General features: G+C 44.0%; 1 protein-coding gene across 1 annotated transcript in view; it reads left to right on the top strand.

Annotated features, from left to right (window-relative positions):
- Window positions 1–20,751, top strand: part of LOC147446964 (exocyst complex component EXO70A1-like) — a 139,804-nt gene that overhangs the window by 76,199 nt on the left and 42,854 nt on the right. The gene's annotated exons all lie outside the window — the stretch shown is intronic.

Below are 20,751 nucleotides of genomic sequence, written 5' to 3'. Positions count from 1 at the left end.
ATGTTATTGTAGGAAAATTCCACCAAAGGTAGATACTTTTCCCATTGAGTCTCTTGATCCGAGATATAAGAGTTCAATAATCTAAAACCACTGAATTGGCAATCTCAAATTGCCCGTTAGTATGGGGGTGGAAAGATGACGAGAATTGCAACCGCGTGCCAATGTTCTCCCAAGTTGCCTTCCAAAACAAACTCGTAAATCTGGGGTCCCTGTCGAAGACAATTGTCTCAGGCATGCCATGTAATTTGAAAATCTGGGCCACAAACAGTCTCGCTAAGTGATCCGGCTTGAGTGTTTTTTTCACTGGAATGAAATGAGCCTGTTTGCTAAATCTATCAATAACAGTCCAGATACCATCGTGACCACTCTGTGTTCTCGGGAGATCAAAAATGAAATCCATTGCAATACTTTCCCAAGGGAAAGTGGGTATGGGGATAGGTTGTAACAATCCCTGTGCTTTATGCCTGTCAAACTTGACCTTCTGGCATACCAAGCAACTGCGCACAAACTCGTCCACATCCTTCTTGAGTCTCGACCAAAAGAAATATCTCTCTACTCCTTTCATGGTGGTAGCAACGCCGTGGTGACCCGTAAAAGGTGGATTGGCATTCGGTCATAACCTTTTCCCTCAACGGTTGTGTAACACACAACATGGTTTTTCTCATCAAGTAGCTATCTCGAATGGAATATCCCGCTACTGTCTCCCTATCCCGTATCCGTGTGAAAACGTCTGCAAAATCCGGATCTGTGGCATACCTAGGCGACCATATCCTCGAAGCTCCTATGATGTATCGCGGAAATAGCGAGAACCAACGGCTTCCGAGACATAGCATCTGCCATCACATTCTTCTGTCCCTGAACATGGACAATTTTAAAGTGAAATGTGACAAGATGTTCGCCCACTGCATCTGCTTTTCCGATAGTTGCTTTTGTGACAAGAAGTAGCGTAAACTCTGATGGTCTGTAAAGACAGTAAAATCCGCTCCGAGTAGGTAATGCCGCCACTGAGTAAGAGCATGGATAACCGCCAAAAGCTCTTTCTCATGAATCTGTGCTATCAATTCCGGCCTTGAGAACAATCAGCTTGCACCTAGACTACGACCACAAGCATCACCATATACTTCAAATGAGTTCTGCAAGTTCGGGAAAGTCAAAAATGGTCCCGTAGTCAATTTTTCTGTCAAAGCCTAAAAGGCAGTCACCTCTGTGGGTCCCCACGAGAAAGGGACTCCTTTTTGTGTCAAGATCTGCAAAGGGGAAGCAACCTCAGCAAACTTTCGAATGAACCACCGGTAGTACGAACACAGTCTCAAGAAACTTCCAACTTCATGGACATTCTTTAAATCGGGTTAATCTTGGATAGTCTCTATCTTGGCCGGATCCATTTGCACTCCTGCTGCTAACACAATGTGTCCCAAAAAGTGTATCTCTGGTAGGAAAAATTCACTTTTCTTTGGATTAATGACTAACTTGTGATCTCGTAATGCCTGAAGGACTTGAAGCAGATGATCTCGATGTTCTTCCTCATTCTTGGAGAAAACAATGATATCATCAAAGAAAGTGTCAACAAATAGCCTGTACTCTCTAAACATCCTGTCCATCATCCGGTTAAATGTCGCAGGAGCATTGGTTAAGCGAAAAGGCATCACCAAAAACTCAAATGACCCAAAAGTCGTCCGAAAAGCTGTCTTGTAGACGTCTCCCGGCGCGATTCTGATCTGATGATATCCACTCTTCCAATCAATCCTGCTAAAACACGAGGATCCTTGTAATCTGTTGAGTATACCCTGGATCCTAGGAATCGGAAATGTGTTCTTCATGGTGATTTTGTTGAGAGCTCTATAATCGATGCACATTCTCCAAGATCCGTCTTCCTTAAAAACCAACAACACTGGAGAGCAATACAATGAAGTACTAGGTTGGACAAGACCCTTTTCCAAGAGGTCTTTCACTTGGTTCATAATCTCTTTGTTCTGTGCTCGGCTCACACGGTAAGGTGGCCGGTTCGGTGGCGTGCTTCGAGGTATTAGATCAATGGTATGATCTTCAGGACGAGCAGGTGGTAACTCGCCTGGGACGCCCTCTGGGAAGCAATCGGCATGAGAGTGGAGAAAATCTTGGCGTTCTTTATCAACTTTAGACATATTTGTCCTATCGTCATCACTCAACTCTTTCATAAAGATTGAGTAAACAAATAAACTGGATTTCATTAACTTTAAAATGGCCGAAGCCGATACTATAGGGACAGACTCGCCCTTAAGTTTAATATCAAGTACAATTGTTCTGCCCTTCTCTGTAGTCAATGTCGCTTCCTCGCCTGATAGTCGACCACGGCGTTGTTCTTGTGGTACCAGGGAATTCCAAAGAGGACATCACAACCTTCCAAAGGCATTATGTAAAAGTCCTCATGCCCCAAATACCCCTGACAATGCAACCGAAGTTTGCCAATGACAGGTGTAATGGCTACGTCCCTGTCCGGGGGAATTCCAAACTACGAGCAAAACTTTTCGAGCAATCATAAAACCGAGCAGAGCCAAACATGATTGATGTTTTAAAAAAATCATAAAAGGCGCAACTTATTTGAAAATTGGAATATCCAACTTTACTCTAAGGTATCCCTACGTCATCGTTTTAGATTGGCCACCATGGTTGTCGATTTGTTAGTCCTTGACTTCCCTTCCTGATGTCTCAGAAGCTTGACACTTATAGTGGCATCCAATTGTGTTGGAGTGGTGCTACAAGTCAGCAAGGAAGTTCAAGGCTATTAAATTTCCATGTAGTGCACATCGATTTTCCATTCATATCATTAGTAGAAGCTTTGTGTGGTTGTCTCTGAGAGCTTTGCTTGCTACCCATTCGAGGTTTTTTTTTTAAGTTTTGGAGGTCGCCACCATGTTCTCTCTCTCTCTCTCTCTCTCACCCCCCCCCCCCCGCCCCCCCCCCCCCCCCCCCCCCCCCCCCAAATTCAAGGTCTCTACCATGCCAAATCTCTCTCTCTCTCTCTCTCTCTCTCTCTCTCTCTCTGAAAAAAGCATCTCTTGAGTAGTCTTATGTTTACAAGTGTTTACAAGTATGGATGCACCAAGACAAATCCGGTACATAGACCAAGACGACAAAGAGACATATATTCAAAGACTTATTTGGGTATGCTCATAACATCACCGGCATAAATATTTTCACCATCATTCCCATTTGCAATCATGCACTGAGGTGGTGAAACCCCCATTACTGGGCGCAACGGAGTAGAGAGTGTCTCCTTTCTCAATGTGTTACCTGAGTGGTGTACTTGTGTTTGTAGAGAAGTGGCTTCACCATCTTGTAGAAGGCAATGCCACAGAGAACATCGAGGCCTGCCGTCTTTGCCACCACTCCATTTTTATTCCTATTTCCGCTTGGTTTAGTAGACTACATGCTCTTGGGTCTCTTTTATGCAGCAACAGCCACAAGCACAAGTTACAATCGGCTGTAGTTAAAAGTTCCCCCCCCCCCCCCCCCCCCCCCCCCCCCCTCTCTCTCTCCCCAAAAATCTAAAAAGGAAAAATTTACCAAAACACTCCTCTTATTAATGGAAATTCCTAAAACACCCCTCTTATTTATGGAAATTCCCAAAATATCCCTCAATTTCAAAAAATTCCCAAAATACCATTGTATCTATTTTGGTTGGATTGCTCAAAATTTTCTATTCTTTTTTTCCTTTTTAGAATCCAAATCCGTGTTTAATTGCTTAGCATGTAATTCTGACAAAATTATGTCTCAAAATAATGAAGCAATTCATCTTCGAAGCCTACATAACTAGCTCAAATTCTAATTTTAACATCTTGTATTGATAGATAATCGGTCTCCTTTTGAAAAGCTACTAAATTTTTAACTTTGGAAAAATTTAATCTCACAACCCCCTAGTATTTAAGAAAATTTGGGAAATTTGAAGGGAATTTTGGGAATTTATGACAAAATATTGGGGGTATTCGGGGGAGTTTTTTGAAATTTGAATGGTATTTTGGGAATTTCGATAAATCAGAGAGGTATTTTGGTAATTTCCCCATATTAAAATTTTAAAAAAACCTCTTAGAACCCTCTCTCTCAACTCTCTCTCTAGCAAAAACTAAAAAAAAAAACCTGCTGGAAACAGTCCGCGCCGGCCCGAACTGTTTCCAGCAGGTTTTTTTTTATAGTTTTTGCTAGAGAGCAAGCTGCAACATGTGTGCCCGTGATTGCTGAGAAGACGTCCATGCAAATTTAGAGAATTTGGACGACTGCCAGAAGGTGGCAGCTCACTCCGCACAAGAAACTACAGCTGCCACAACTGCAGCATGTGGCAGCTCACTGCCACAAGAAGGCTTGCCTTAGGTTATGGAATCTCCTCCAAGTGCATGTCTACTTTAGAAAGGAGGTACTTAGTACTGCCCCACCCTGCCATCTCCGACCTTATCCGCCAAAGCGACTCTGCTGAAAATAGAAGAGAGTGCCTTAGGGAAAAGGGTCAAGTCATGGCCCTGTGTGTGTGTGTGTGTGAGAGAGAGAGAGAGAGAGAGAGAGAGAGAGAGAGAGAGAGAGAGAGAGAGAGAATGAGGAATCGAAGAAGATCACCTGTGCCTGTATTCGTGTCCGTGTGCTGCTGCTGTGTGTGTGTCTGTGAGAGTGACACACAGAGAGTCCTTATACTGCAAATAAGCAAGAACAAGATCTCGCAAAAAATTAGATCTCGGTCTCTCTCACTCTCTCTCTCCCAGAAACTTGAAAAAAAACTACTGCAAACAGTCCGTGCCGGCGCGGACTGTTTGCAGTAGTTTTTTTTCAAGTTTCTCACTTAAAAAAAAACTACTGCAAACGCGGACGCGGACTGTTTGCAGTAGTTTTTTTTAAGTGAGAGAGACCGAGAGAGAGAGAGAGAGGCCACGCCTGAACTTGAAGTAAATACAAAGCACAACACAGATTTTCGAGAGAGGAGCCAAAGCAACATGAAGCCCATCATTGAGGTGGTGCTGTCAAATAGGATGCAGAAGTCTGTTGTGGTGGCGTCGTACCATTTTTCTGAGGACGCGGTTCACAAGAAGAAGGTACAGCGCCGCACCAAGCTCATGGCTCATGACGAGAACAATGAGTGAAACATTGGAGACTGGGTTAGGCTTCCCGACCTCTAATTAAGTAGGAGAAAGCGCTGGATTGTGGCTGAGATAGTGAAAAAGAGAAGGTTTACGTGTAGCCAACTGAAGACTCTTCTCAAGGTAGCACACAAAATCAATTATAGAAGGGATCTTATCTGATTCCCACTAATAAAACACTTTTAGAATCGTGCTAGGTTACTCACCCAAAGCCTTAAAAAAAAAGAAAAAATTACCAAAATATCCCTTTAATTTGTGGAAATTTTCAAAATACCCCTAAAATTTCAAAAATTCCCAAAATACCCTTGTATCTATTTTGGTTGGATTGTTCAAGATTTTTTAATGTTTATTTCTTTTTTATAATTGAGATCCGTTTTTGCATGCTTAGCATGTAATTTGCCACAAATTACCTCGCTGCAAAAAAAAGGCAATTATGTCTAAAGATAATGAAGTAATTCATCTCCAAAGCCTACGTAATCAACTCAAATCACGGATTCTCCAAAGTCTCCTCTACAACCCAAACTTCAATTGTCCATGTTTTTGGGTCTTGATTATCAAATCCATTGAGAGCTACTCTTTCTCCTGGGCGACCATGGAGTGAACTTTTTGATCGATTTTGTCTAGCAAAACTAGACTCACTAGTTGGGGAGGCAACTATCTATTTTGCATAAGAATTGGGATGTTTGTGAGAAAGACGCTCGGTTTTTTCTTTGCTCGAGAATGGTCGCTCGCCGTTCGGTAAGACTCCCTGTCCGGTGCCGCTAGAACAACCTCCGCAAGTGGTCCCATCCGATCAGGAGTGATCTCGAGCCGCGCTGCCAATTTTGGTGAAATGAAGTTGTCCTTCGCTCCTCCATCAAAGAAGATCAGGGCTTCTTGGTCTTTCACTTTGCCCCAAGCTCGGCAAAGTTCTGTACTCTCGTCCATCGTGCTGGGATCGGTACCCACGCAATTTTGGAACCAATCCTGTTTTTATCTTGCCTTTTTATCCATGTTCCTTAGCTGCTCTCGAACTCTCAGGCCTTTCGTCGTCCTTGTCATTCTGTTCTTTCTGTGCCTTTTTAGGGCACTTCGCGGAGATATGTCCAGTTTCCTCGCATCCAAAGCACTTCCCCTCCCTGATGAAGCGAGCTCGCTCCTGAGTAAGCTTTGGTCGTGCATCTTTATTTTCTGAGTTGCTCTTTCTCTTTCTACTTTCAAATGTCGAAGTCTATTCAGCTCTTTGTTTCATGATCTCATCAGTGGGGTAAGTCAGACTGCCAGACTGGATGGCAAAACCCCGTTTCGCATGACTCATCAACTCTTGAATAGAAGCTGACTTCTGTTCCAAGCAGTGATCTCGGATCTCTGTAGGTAGACCCAAGGTAAGCCGGTCAATCTGCTTAAATGAAGAGGTAGGTAGAAAAGAGCTCCAGAATCTCTCGCAATAAGCGTCCACTGTATCCTTCTTGGTCATCCGAAGATGTTTTCCAAGGTGTTCGTATATCACGTTCATACTCTCGAGTCTGCCAAGAAGAATAAAAAGCCTCTTGAATTTCAGCCATTTAACGGGCGAAGTCTTGCTTAATAGAAGCGTGGACCACCAAGTTCGAGCATTCCCTTCAAAGTAAGAGGCAGCTCTTCGAATCTTAGAGTGCTCTGAGTAATGCCCTCCCGCGAAAGCGATGTTAAACTGTTGTACAAAAGACAAAGCCTTTGAAGCATCTCTATATCCAGAAAACGTGTCAAATTTAATTGACTGTCCACCTTCCTTAAACTGTCGGACTTTCTTGCTTGTCTTCGAGAAAGTCATACTGGTTGGCTCTATCAAAATTCTTCTTCTTTGCATAAAAGTTGCTCTCATCAGAGTCTGAACTGTCTGTAGACGAGTCCTCTGTAGAACTGTCACTCACGGGGCGAGATTTTGGCTTCTTTGCCTTTTTCTTGCCCTTTCCGAAGCGTTGCTTCTTGCTTCGCTTTCTGCCTTTTCTGTCTTCTTCGCTCGAGTCAGATGAGCTAGAAGAACTAGAAGAAGAAGAAGAAGAAGAAGAAGAAGAAGAAGTAGGTACTTCTTCGAATAGAACACGCTTCTTCTGTTTCTTTGCCTTTTCAAATGTCATTTGACGACCCAAACAGCCCGGGAAGTCAGTGCCTTTTTGCCGTGCTTTTCAGCTTTGTTTTGCGTGTCAAAAAGCTAAGCAATTCGTGCATCCACCACCTCTTCTAATTGCTTCTGTGTATACTTCTTGGGAGTAGGGGGTTTCTTGAGAGCAGGTTTTTTGGGGGGGGGGGGGGGGGGGGGGGGGGTGTTGTGGTTTTTTGCCACTGCGTGTGCAACTCCTCTAAAGAGGTCTTGCTCATATATTTTGCCATTTTTGGGTCCTTGGCAAAATTAAGCATCATCTTTGTTGCATCGCCGATCAATCGTTGACGCTCCATCTCTCGACGCTCTGCCGAAGTAGGCTAAGGCGGGCCATATTCCTTGCCTGAATCTTCGTTGTGATCCCTTCGCGCATCTTCGGATGTAGGGGGAGTCGACTGATCCTTGCCTGAAGCCATAGGTGCCCCGGAAAAAAAATTAGGATCGGATTTCCCGCAGAAGAGAAATCGGCCGTGCTCTCATACCACTGTAACAGACTTGGACACTCCCAGTCAAGAATCTACTGCGACAACACAAATAACCACTTCAAAAACAGTTCACAGTTTACAATTGATTCAGCACTAGCCCTGCGGAGTTTTGTGCCTAGAGGTATTGGCCCCAAAGACTGGCGCCCCTTTTGGTATTTCTTTTTGTATTAATCTAAGTTCAAAGTAGAAGAGTGCGGGTAGGCGCTCACACTCAGACTCTGCGTCCAGATGTGAGATGCCTACCTGCTTATTTATAGATTACAAGGGTGCTAAAAGCAGAGCCCAGAAGCTGAAATCAAAATCTCCAAAAGCTTCTAAGTTTAAAAGCTTTCTAAATAAAGCAAAGGCTCTGTTTTTCTCTCTTTCTTGGTGCTTTAGCAAACTAAAGCAAAATAATTTCACTCTATTTCTTATCTTGCGTAGAAAATAAAGCACAAAAGCAATGCCAAAAAATCTGCCGCGCCGCTGGTTCTACCCTGCTGCCGAAAATCACGTCGCAATTCGCGTGGGTCCGTACAATTGCCACGTGTCAGCTTTGCCACGTTAGCAAATTAGGGTTTCTTGCCACGTCAGCGAATTAGGATTTCCTGCCAGTTAGGGTTTCCTGCAGCCCTGGACAGCCATGTCACAGTTTGTGACAGTGTCTGTTGGGTTAAAGGCCTAAATAACCCCTTTTTTGTACATTTTTATACTTTGTCCAGGTTCAATATTGTCCAGGTTGAACCTGGACACATTTTTTAAAGGTCACTTATAATAAAAGTGGGAAAACCCAAAACTCAATTATTGAGTTTTCCCCAAAAACGTGAGCTCTCTCTCTCTCTCTCTCTCTCTCTCTCTCTCTCTTTCTCTCTCCGTTCTGCTAGCGCTTCCCTTCTGCAGCACAGTGCCTCCGCTTCAAGTCTCAAGGCCTGCACATCTTCGCGTGCTCTATCACTTGCACACTGCCGCGCGCTCATCAACTGGTATCAGAGCCAGATTAGGGTTTCAGAAGCTTTGCGCAGGTGGCTGGACAGCAGGCGAAAGGCTTCTCTCGCTTTAAATTTCCGCTTTCATCGCGAAGCCCCTTGCTTCCGGTGTCACCTAGGGTGATTAGGGTTTCCAAAACAGCCTAAAACAGGCTGAAATTAGGTCAAAACAGGTAAAAACTAGAAAATTACAGGTCAAAACAGCAAAACGAAGGTGTTCTAAATCGATTCCCGTGAATGCCCCTTGCTTTTCCCACTCAAAACAGGTCCATTTTATGCAAATTGATGCGCCAAAACAGTAAATTTGCAGAAAATTCAGAATTGGACTGTTTTTATGTACACAAATTGAGGTTTATGTACGCCTTTTGTGGGTTTATGCAAGTACGCATTGGGGATACTTGTTAATTGCTGAAATTTTCAGCACATTGTATGCAACGTGTGGTACATTGTGATCACTGGAAATTTTCAGATTTTGTGTAGACACTTTCTGCTGCATTTTTATCCGTGCAAATGGCCTCTACTTCCTCGTCGTCTGATGCCAAGAGCTTGATGGAAATCAAGCGATTTGACGGTACAGGTTTCGACCTATGGCAGGACAGGAGCAGAGGATTTTGTTCCTCAAGGATTGTGAGGACGCCCTTTTGGCTGTAAAGCTTGTGGATATGCCGGATGAGGATTGGGCCAAGCTCAACAAGAGGGCAAAGGCCTATATCAAAATGGCTGTGACCGATGACATTCTGTTGGACATAAAGGGCTTGGACAGTGCACATGCAATTTGGCATAAGTTGAAGGTCACTTATGAGAATGCCACCCCTGTGAATTAATATGCATTTGATGCGCAAACTGGTGAACATGATGCTTGACGAAGCCAAGTCGGCTTCTGCGCACTTAAGTGCTTTTATGAGTCAGCTATAGGATACTGGGCTTCAACCTTTTGATGACAAGTTGAAAGCCATATTTTTGTTGATGACTTTGTCAGACTCTTGGGAAACGCTTGTGGTTTCTTTGAGTAATAGCCCCAACCACACATATGATGGAGTGCGAGGCTCCATCTTAAATGAGGAAATTAGACGCAAGTCTAGTGGTGGGGGAGGTGGCAGTTCTGCTTACAATGCGAGAGGTAGAAGTCAGAAGCAAAATACAAGTACCAAGACTCAAAACAGGAGAAAAAGCAAGACTAGGGATAAGGATGTGACTTGTTACCAGTGTGGCAGAAAAGGCCATAAGAAGCCAGATTGCAGGTATTTCAAGAAAGAGCAGGAAAGAAAGAAGGAATCACAGGAGAAGAAGAAGACAGAGGATAAGAAAGGGGAAAAATCAGCAGGTACCTCCAAGGATTCGGAGACTGTCAATGTATCCTCTAGTGTGGTTATCACAGAGTTATCCGACAGTGAGGAGATCTTGGTTGCAGCTTCATGCCCCTTAGATTTTGTTGTAGCAAATGCAGAAGACATGCTTATCTCACGTAGAGATGTCATTGATGCATTGCTAAGTGAAATGATGGTCTTACACAGTCTTGGATAGTAGACTCGGGTGCCTCATTTCATGTGACTCCATTTGTGGAGTGTTTTGCTTCTTATCATGCAGGCAAGTATGGCAAGGTTTACCTTGGGGATAACCATGCTTGTGACATTGAAGGAATGGGTACTGTGCGCTTGGCATTAAACAATGGCCAAGAGTTTATGCTTAAAGATGTAAGGTATGTACCAGGCCAGATGGATGCACAGGGTTATACAACCATTTTTGCTGGGGGTTCATGGAAGTTGCTTAAGGGATCAATGCTCATTGTCAAGGGATGCAAGAGTGGTACATTGTACTATTTACATGGCAAAGCTTTGCCTGGCAAGTTTCTTGCAGTGGCCGAAGTTGCTTCTCATTTGGAGTTGTGGCACAAAAGACTTGGCCATATGAGCCAGAAGAGACTTGATGTGCTCTCCTCTTTGAAGAGGGTTGATGTAAAGGGCACCAAGTTAGATTTTTGTAATGACTGTTTGTATGGTAAACAAAAGAAGTCTTATTATTATTCTGGTGTCTCGCGCAAAGCTAATGCTCTTGATTTAATTCACTCCGATGTATGTTCAATGCCTGTTAAGTCTTTTGGTGGTGCATTATACTTTGTTACATTCATTGATGATTGCACTAGGAAAGGCTGGGCATATTTGTTAAAGAATAAGAGTGAGACATTTAATGCATTTAAGAGGTTTCATGCTTTTGTGAGCACGCAAAAGGGTAGTAAGCTTAAATGTCTGAGATCTGACAATGGGAGGGAGTACACGTTTGCTGAATTTGAGCGTTATTGCGAAGAATATGGGATTAAAAGGGAGTTGACAGCCCCTTATAATCCATCTTCTAATGGTGTGGCTGAGAGGTATAACCGTACTTTATGTGAGAGAGTGCGTTGCATGTTGTCCACGGCTAATCTCCCTCATGGGTTTTGGGGAGAGGCTTTGAAAACTGCAGTTCATGTATGCAATCGCTCTCCTAACAGTACGCTGAAAAATGACATTCCAGAGGAGGTTTGGTCTGGCAAACCTGCCTCTTATGATCATTTGGGAGTGTTTGGCTACGAGGCTTTTGTCCATGTTCGTAATGACTTGAGGACAAAGCTAGATGCCAAGTTCATCCAAGGACTCTTCCTAGGTTATGGGGAAGAGGGTGAAATGGGCTACAGGATATGGTTGCCTCAGTTTAAGAGGGTTGTACGCAGCTGAGATGTAGTGTTCAATGAGGCTAAATTGCTGAAAAATGCTACATCTTATGAAATTGACAAAAAATCGGTCAAATTTCAACCTCTTGTGCCACCTATTGATGTTAGAAAAGAGCCTCAGGATGCATTACCGCAAGCTGAAATTGATAATCAGCCGGTTAACTATGAGCCTGAAGAGGTAGGACATGATTTAGATGCTTCAAATGAGGATGGACAGCCACCTGTAATGGCTGAAAATGATTTTCAGCAGCATGAGCATGCTGAAAATGAGTTGCCTCCTGATGTAGAACCTGTGCTTGAGAATGTAGATCATTGGATACGCAGGTCTACTCGTGTCAGAAGGTTGATACAGTGCTTTGACCCCTCTTTGCATCATGTTATGTTGACAGATGAAGGTGAGCCTCTTACATATAAAGAGGCAAAATCATGTGAGTTAAGCAATAAGTGGGAGCTTGCGATGCAAGAGGAAATCAAATCTTTGCATGCAAACAATACTTGGGATCTTGTGCCATTGCCTAAAGGAAGAAAGGCTCTTCCTAACAAATGGGTTTACAAGGTCAAATGTGTTGATGGAAAGCCCAAGTATAAAGCAAGGTTAGTTGCCAAAGGGTATGCACAGAAAGAGGGGATTGACTCTCAAGAGATCTTTTCTCCTGTTGTAAAGCTTACGACATTGCGTGTCCTTTTTGCTCTCGTTGCAGTGCTTGACTTAGAATTGAATCAAATGGATGTAAAAACAGCCTTTCTTCATGGTGACATTGATGAAGATATCTACATGAAGCAACCGGAGGGTTTTGTAGTTCATGATAGAAAGGAACTTGTATGCAAACTAAGAAGGGCACTGTATGGTTTGAGGCAGTCATCACGTCAGTGGTACAAAAAGTTTGATACTTTTATGCTGTCTCAAGGATTTAAACGCAGCCATTCAGACCATTGTTTGTATACAAAGAAGGATAATGATGGAAGTCCTATAATCCTTGTGCTATATGTAGATAATATGCTGATTGCCGGGAAGCATAAGTCTACCATTGATGCTCTTAAACGTCAACTGAATTCAGCTTTTGCAATGAAGGATTTAGGTGATGCTGAGCACATCTTGGGCATGAGAATCAAGAGAGATAGTTAGCTGAAATTGCTCTTCTTATCTCAAGAAAAGTACATTGCTAAAGTACTTGACAGGTTTAACATGGCTTAAGCTAAGTCACTTGGAGTACCTTTACCTCCACACACAAAACTTAGCAAAGCCGATTGCCCAAAGGATGACGTGGCAGTGAATGCTATGAAGTGAATCCCTTATGCATCAGCTTGTGGTTCTCTTATGTGTGCTATGGTTGCCACTCGTCCTGACATTGCCCATGCGGTGGGAGTTGTTAGTAGATACATGTCCAATCCCGGCAAAGCACATTGGGAAGCTGTGAAATGCATTCTGAGATACTTGTCAGGTACACAATCTAGGTATATATGCTATGGTAAAAGTGACCTGAAGTTGGAGGGCTATTGTGATGCAGATATGGCAGGTGACTTGGATACCAGGAAGTCCACTAGTGGCTATGTGTTTGCTATTGCTCGTGGTGCTGTCTCTTGGTGTTCACGACTGCAGAAAATTGTGGCATTGGGTACTACTGAGGCTGAATATATTTCAGCCACTGAGGCTTCTAAAGAGGCCATATGGTTGGGCAGACTTATCAAAGAGCTTGGTATGCCTGCTAGTACTCCTGTCTTGGGATGTGATAGCCAGAGTGCTGTCTATTTGGCCAAGAATGCCATGTTTCATGCACGGACAAAGCACATTGATGTGCGATACCACTTCATACGACAGGTATTGGAGGATGGTCTAGTCACCTTGACTAAGATTCACTCACAGGATAACCCTGCAGATGTTCTCACCAAGAGTCTTGCTAAGGCTCAACATGAGCATTGCATACAGCTCGTGGGGGTTGGTTAACTTAAAGGTGTCATTTATGCCTTTAAGTGGGAGGTTGTTGGGTTAAAGGCCTAAATAACCCCTTTTTTGTACATTTTTATACTTTGTCTAGGTTCATATTGAACCTGGACACATTTTTTAAAGGTCACTTATAATAAAAGTGGGAAAACCCAAAACTCAATTATTGAGTTTTCCCCAAAAACGTGAGGTCTCTCTCTCTCCCTCTTCGTTCTGCTAGCGCTTCCCTTCTACAACAGTGCCTCCGCTTCAAGCCTCAAGGCCTGCACATCTTCGCGTGCTCTATCACTTGCACACACCGCCGCACGCTCATCACTGTCTACATAGATGGCATATACAGACGCTCAGCTACTGAGGAGCCGGGACTTCCATTAGAGGAGCTTACCCAGCTACTGACAGAGACATTACATGATGCAATAGCAGAGGCATATCCACACAGTGAACCTGAGCACAGTTCCGGGAGCATGCGCCTCAGAACAATTGGTATGATGAGGAGTGTAGAGAGATGAGAGCCACACTTAAGAGAGAGGTGTTTTTGGGAGTCATTACTCATAGACAATCACAGATTTCCTTTCAACAGCTTGTGCGACGGAAGAAGAGGGCCTATCTTGCTCAGCTAGAGAAGGAGTTGTATAAGCTATTTTTGAGCCAGGACTTAGGTGAGGCATGGAGATTCTTTCATGAACACTCCACTCCACTCCACCGGCTATCACATCCACTGAGACTTGGGATGAGTATGCAACATCTCTTTACACAGTTCCGGGACAACTGCCTTTACGAGACCCCCCGATACCATGTCGAGAGACATGCATTTTCTGTCCCACTGAGATGGTGAAGAAAGCTATTGACATGATGAGAACTAAGAGAACATATGATCATAATGGATTGGTGGCGGAGCACTTTATACATGCCCGAGACAAGCTTGCAGAACTTCTTGCATTGATGTTCAATCGAGCCATATGTGAGGGTTTTCGTGATACTTGGAGTATGTGGATTGTTGTGCCTATTTTCAAGGCAGGAGATGTAATGATGCCTGGGAACTATCACACCATTATAATTGGGCACACATTGGCGAGGTTATATGCATCTATTCTTGAGCATCAATTGAGTAGATGGGCAGAGAGAGCATGCATATGAGCATCAGGACATGCAGGTTTCAGGAGAGGTTTTCCTACTCTTGATCACATATTGACACTTAGAGCTATTATTGAGGAGGGCAGATCACATGGTAGGAGGATTCACTGTACTTTTGTGAATTTCCGCAAAGCATTTGACACAGTCCCTAGAGCTTGACTGATGCGCAGTCTACAAGAGATAGGTGTACCCATTGGTAAGAACTTCATAAGTTGGTGGGGGTTAGGTATTCTAATCCTAACCCCTTTGGCCACTCGTCTAGACTTCATAAGTTCGGGATTTCTTGTGTTCTCTTCTTCTTCTTGGGTTTAGGCCCCCTCGGTCGGCACGCACAAAACTCAGGGGCTAGAGCAGGACCTGAAGGTCATGCAGATGTTCCTAGTGCCACGCATAGATGCAAAATACCACATATTGAAACTGTCACGTTGCAGAGGATTTTGGCATTGACATAGACATTGGCTTGGACCGTCTCTCTAGGGAGAGTGAGTCTGTGAGTGGTCAGACGGACGCTCTGATCAGATGAACTCGATGCAAAAATCCTAATCCTAAAACCCATCACACTTCAATAATTTTATGAGTAGCTTTAAGAGCCAGTGCTGGCTTTTGTACTCCGTTGCTTTTCGGCCAAGGGCCTTCAGATATGAGCCTTGGGGGTGGAGTCATCTTTGGCAAATTAGTAGCGAATCCCGTGCAGTTGCACTCTGTGATTATTGATGTAAAAAGGAGTACCGAAAGAGGCGCTAGACTTTGGGGCAAGCGGGATGTTGCTAAATGGAATGTAATTTATTTTTTTGAGTAATTTTCTTTTATTGAAATTAGAATATTTAAATGTGTGCACTTGAATCGTAAGGTTAGGAACTGTAGATCTACGGGAATTATTAAAAGCCATTTGGAATGGACAACTCTAATGTGGATATGATGGGTGACATTAAGCATCGCGAAGGAGTTGTACCGTTAGTTTGGTAGGAGAGAACGGGAAACGAATGTTCCTGATGCATCATGTGATGAGTAACGGGAGCATCGGAAAGGGAATATTCCATTGGTTTGGCACGAAAACCGAACTGGAAGAAGGAATACGCATAAAGACGCAAGCACAGAACGCCTATCTTTACTTTTTAGGGGTTACGAGGGCTATGCAAGAATAGCGAAACGCTATACCAAAAGCTTCTTAATCTCGTACCTTGTGTTACCTGCCCACTTGGCGGAACACTCCCCAAGAAGAAGAGAGTGATTCGTTTTGTAGCAACTTAAAGATGGGTTTTGAGAAGCTTTTCCTAAAAAGTGGAATATTTTAAAGTGTTTTTTGGGAAAAGCACACGCTTTCCCGCGAGGAATTTGTGTCTGCATAGCATTTGCGCGTGTGTACTGCATCCGGGGATGCCTGGAATGTGTTTGTATAGTACCAATTTTCAGCTCACTGAGAATACTAAAGTTTTGGCCACGTTCACACTTTTTAAAATAAGTGACCGGTTGCCCACTTAAAATAAAAAGCAAGGCTTGATAAAAAAAAGTTAGCGTTGACTACCCGGCTGAATTAAAAAGGCAGTGCAAACTCTCTCTCCTCTCTCTAGCAGCCAACGCAAGCCCCTCACTCTCTCTCCTCTCTCTGGTTGATGGTTGCTAGCCCTCACTTTGTCTGCTATTCTTGGGTGGGTTCAGACCGGCTATTCCTGCCTGTTATTGGAGCCTATAAAAGCAACACTCGCCCCACTTGCTGGATACAGATTTTGCCAACGCTAGCTTGGAGGAAGATTCCGCCGAGAAGGAGACGCAAGTGATCAACAGACTACGGAGCACAGAGGTCGTTTGTCCGTGCAAGGTGTGACAGGTAGCAATCATGAATTTGCAGCACGAGTTGTTTCGTGTTTGTGCTTTTTTGCACGTACTCCAATACGGAGAAGGAGCGAGAAGGCCTTGGTCTATGCTCAAAGATTCCGGGAACGGAATTGGGAAAAGGTTTGTAGAGCTTTACTCTCCAGGAATAGGCGGAAACATAATTGAGAGCTCGTCTCTCGGATTTCCCTCACAGGAAGGAACGACCATCGAGTCTAAGAATAGAACGGAGGGGTTTTCTCTGGTTCTTGCGCTTGTAAAAAAAAGATTCTTCCTAATAAAGATTCTCTTTAAGGGGGGGGACCAACCCATCTTCTGGTCCCAAATACTGTGTCGATCTTGTCCCGCATCTCTTTTGAGTTGAAAGATTACTTATTTTCAGCTTGTTGATTATTCGTGTGCGCTCCCGTTTGTGACAGTGGTATTAGAGCTCGGATTCCTCTCTTTCTCTGCAAAGAAGGACGATTCCGGAAGGAACGGGAAGAACCATGTCGGTGAGCGCTGAAGAGGAACTTCAACAAGTGCGAGCTCAGCTTGCGGAATTGCAACAACTTCTCACGTTGCCGGATGTCGAGAAGGTTTTGGATGGACTTAAGAACACGCAAGGAACAGATGCGGATGGGCATCAAGAAAATACCATGGGTGCTAGGTGGTACAAAACCGTAGGAGGAACATGCTGAGGACGGTGGCGATACGCACAAGGGATCTTCGGATCGGAACAAACGGCCTGCAAAGAGCAAAGGCGAGGAAAAGGAACTCTCTTTGCTGGATGAATGCAAGGATGTCTCTATCTCTTCTCCATTTTACTTTTTTGATTATACTACTTGGACTTCTCATACAATATCTAAATCTTATCCCAAGAAGAAAGAAGCCACTACTACCATTGCCCTACGTAAAATTAAAGAAAAGCCTAGATTCAAGAAAAATAGTCGCAAGTCTCATCGCTGCCTGAGGACTTTCAAATCTGGCAACATGTCAAGTTTCACAACTACACTGGATGGAGAGATATCTCTAAAGCACTGTCCTTTATTAGGCGATTTGAAGTTGCTTTCGCTAATGAGCACTGGATGGAGAGATATCTCCAAAGCACTGTCCTTTATCAGGCGATTTGAAGTTGCTTCACGGCAAAATCCAAGTTGCGTCATGTTGGGATGTATCTCAAGGAGAATACAACTTATTGGTGGTTAGCCAAGATTCTGGAAGGCTCTCAAGCCAAAACGTGGACTCGGTTCAAAGCTGAATTTTATCAACAATTCCTTCCACCAGATTTCGAGAAGGACATCCAGAAGGAATGGGATTGGCTCGCCCAAAGAGAACATGAGAAAGTCACCACTTATGTTGACAAGTATTGGTCGCTTCTTCTAAAGGTTACTCCTTTCATGAATATTTCCGATGAGGAAAAGATGCAAAAATTCAAAGCAGGTCTCCCACCACAGCTTTGGAAGAGCGTGAAGGTGTATCCTCATAATACCCTTCAGAGGATGATGGAGTCAGCAATCATTGCTGAGGACCTACACTATAACTACAAAAGAGATACTCCATACGAAAGAAACCATCCATCATCAGGACCAAACACTTAAGTATGGAAAGATTACACTTTGTATGCTCAAGGGACAACCGAGCAAGATTTAGCACTCTATCCCAAGAAACTGGAACGATATGTACAAGCACTACCTACAGTTTAGGACAAATTTTAGAAGCCATAGGGATGTTGCTAAATGGACTATTTTCTTATTTTTCGGAGTAATTTCTTCTTATTGAAATTAGAATATATAAATGTGTGCACTTGAACTGTAAGGTTAGGAACTGTAGATCTAAGGGAATTATTAAAAGCCATCGAGAACGGACAACTCTGATGTGTCATATGATGGGTGACATTAAGCATCGCGAAGGGGTTGTACCGTTAGTTCGGTACGAGAGAACGGGAAACGGATATTCCTGATGCGTCATGTGATGCGTGACGGGAGCAACGGAAAGGGAATATTCCGTTTGTCTGGAAGGAAACCCGAACTAGAAGAAGGAATATGCGTAAAGACACAAGCACAAGAATAAAGATGGCTTCTAAGAAGCTTTTCCTAAAAAGTGGAATATTTTAGAGTATTTTCTGGGAAAAGCACCCGCTTTCCCACGAGGAATCTGCGTCTGCATAGCATTTGCGCGCGTGTACTGCATCCAGGGATGCCTAGAATGTGTTCATATAGCACCAATTTTCAGCTCTCCAAGTATTTTTAAGTTTTGGCCAGGTTCACACTTTTTAAAATAAGTGACCGGCTACCCACTTGGTAAGTGGTTAGCCCACTTAAAATAAAAAGCAAGGCTTGAAAGAAAGAAACTCAGCGTTGACTGCCTGGCTGCATTAAAAAGGCAGCGCAAACTCTCTCTCCTCTCTCTAGCAGTCAACACAAGCCCCCGCAATCTCTCTCCTCTCTCTAGTTGATGGCGGCTAGCCCTCACTCTCTCTTTGCTATCCTTGGGTGGGTTCAGATCGGCTATTCCTGCCGGTTGTTGGAGCCTATAAAAGCAACATTAGCCCCACTTTCTGGATACAGATTTTACCAGCGAGGAAGATTCTACCGGGAAGGACACGCAAGTGATCGCGAGACTACGGAGCACGGAGGTCATTTTTCCGTGCAAGGTGCGACAGGTATCAATCGTGAATTTGCAGTACGAGTTTTGTGTTTGTGCTTTTTTGCAGGTACTCCAGTACGGAGAAGGAGCAACAAGGCCTTGGCCTATGCTCAAAGATTCCTGGAAAGGAATCAGAAAAAGGTCTTCAGAGCTTCACTCTCCAGGAATAGGCGGAAACATAATTGAGAGCTCGTCTCTCGGATTTCCCTCACGGGAAGGAACGACCATCGAGTCTGAGAATAGAAGGGAGGGGTTCTCTCCGGTTCTTGTGCTTGTAAAAAAAGATTCTCCCTAATAAAGATTCCCTTCAAGGGGGGGGACCAACCCATCTTCTGGTCCCAAATACTGTGTCGATCTTGTCCCACATCTCTTTTGAGTTGAAAGATTACTTATTTTCTGCTTGTTGATTATTCATGTGCGCTCCCGTTTTTGACACGGCGTTTGGAAGTGGCATCTGAAAATGGAACTCCGCCGCTTCGTGTCGGACTACTTCAATTTTTGAAGTTCAAATGTTCAAGTTTTTGAGTTTTATTTGTGTGTTGTTGTGAGATTACTATCTTGTCAGTGCCAAGCCGGCTACATCAAACAATTGCTTATTGAAGAAGACTAATTAATGTTGGCTAGAAGAAAATCCATAATGCAAAATGTTCACAATAGAGGCTAGTATGGATGCCCTCATGGAGAGCTTATGGGAGAGTGCAATCACACATGTATACACACTAATCAATTATACTAAATATGACTGCGTGTGAAACCGGCCCGTAGGGCGGTAGGCGTTGGCTTTCACCCGAAATTCTTTACTTTAAACACACACACAGAGCACTTTGCAAAGAGAACCTGCGACGGGAGTTAACACTTGAATACACACACGGCTCAGAAGCTAGAATGCTCCGAGCAGACGCCGACAACCTGTAGGCCCCAAAATTGGCGCCCCTTTCGGTATTTCTTTATTCTTTAGGAGGGTAAATTACAAGGTAAGGTCCTGGGAATCCTTCACGTGTATCCACCTAGATACCATTTGATTTGGCCAAATTTCGGCAGCATAACAGCCCCAAAACTTGCGCGAAACCAATTCCCCTGCTGGAACTCGCTTGCACTGTCGTATACCCTCTGATTCCTGTCCAAAAACAGTAAATTCAGCACGCTGTATTTACTGGTTTTTGCCCTGTTTTCAGCCCCAAACAGTCCCCTAACTGTCCTTTGCCAGTGGGGCACGATTCCCAATGATCCTGGCGTCCGTATGGTTGAAAAAACAGTCAAATTACAGCGCATACACAACGCTGATTTCGCACCTGTACGGTGAGGTTATGACCCTCACCAGTGCCTGCTTTGGAGCAGTAGTTAGCTACCCCTGTTCCTACTCAAGGAGGCTCTTGCCTCAGCCCAAAAGCATGAACCCACACAACTGTACATCAGTCAAATGAGTAGCCCTCTTGTGGGGCATCACATAACTGCACGTAGGGGAGAAAGAGAGCAGTATGTAGCGTGCGGGGCATCACTCCCGTCACCATACTGTACATAGAGGGCAAGGTAAGCATTCCATAGCTTCTGTACCTGTTGCAATCCGCCTGTGGCTGAAAATGGCGCCCCCTTTGTTGATATGCAGCTCGTTTTTGCCTCCCAGAGTGGCAGAATTGCTCACAAGCTGACACGTCGCCCAGTTTCCGAGTTTGGGCTTTCCCTGCTAAAAATATCTCAACTGGTGCGTCAGTTGACTTCGCGGCAGAGTTGTAAAGTGTTCCCCTAGTCATACCGAAGGTAATGACGCGAACACATTTCGTGGCCCAAAATAGCAGTTCCCTAAATTTTAGGAGATGCTTCCGTTGGGCTCCC

Source organism: Adiantum capillus-veneris, chromosome 11 (genome assembly GCF_014529385.1).
Source record: "Adiantum capillus-veneris isolate H3 chromosome 11, ASM1452938v2, whole genome shotgun sequence".
Taxonomy (NCBI): Eukaryota; Viridiplantae; Streptophyta; class Polypodiopsida; order Polypodiales; family Pteridaceae; genus Adiantum; species Adiantum capillus-veneris.
This window is presented reverse-complemented; position numbering and strand designations above follow the sequence as displayed.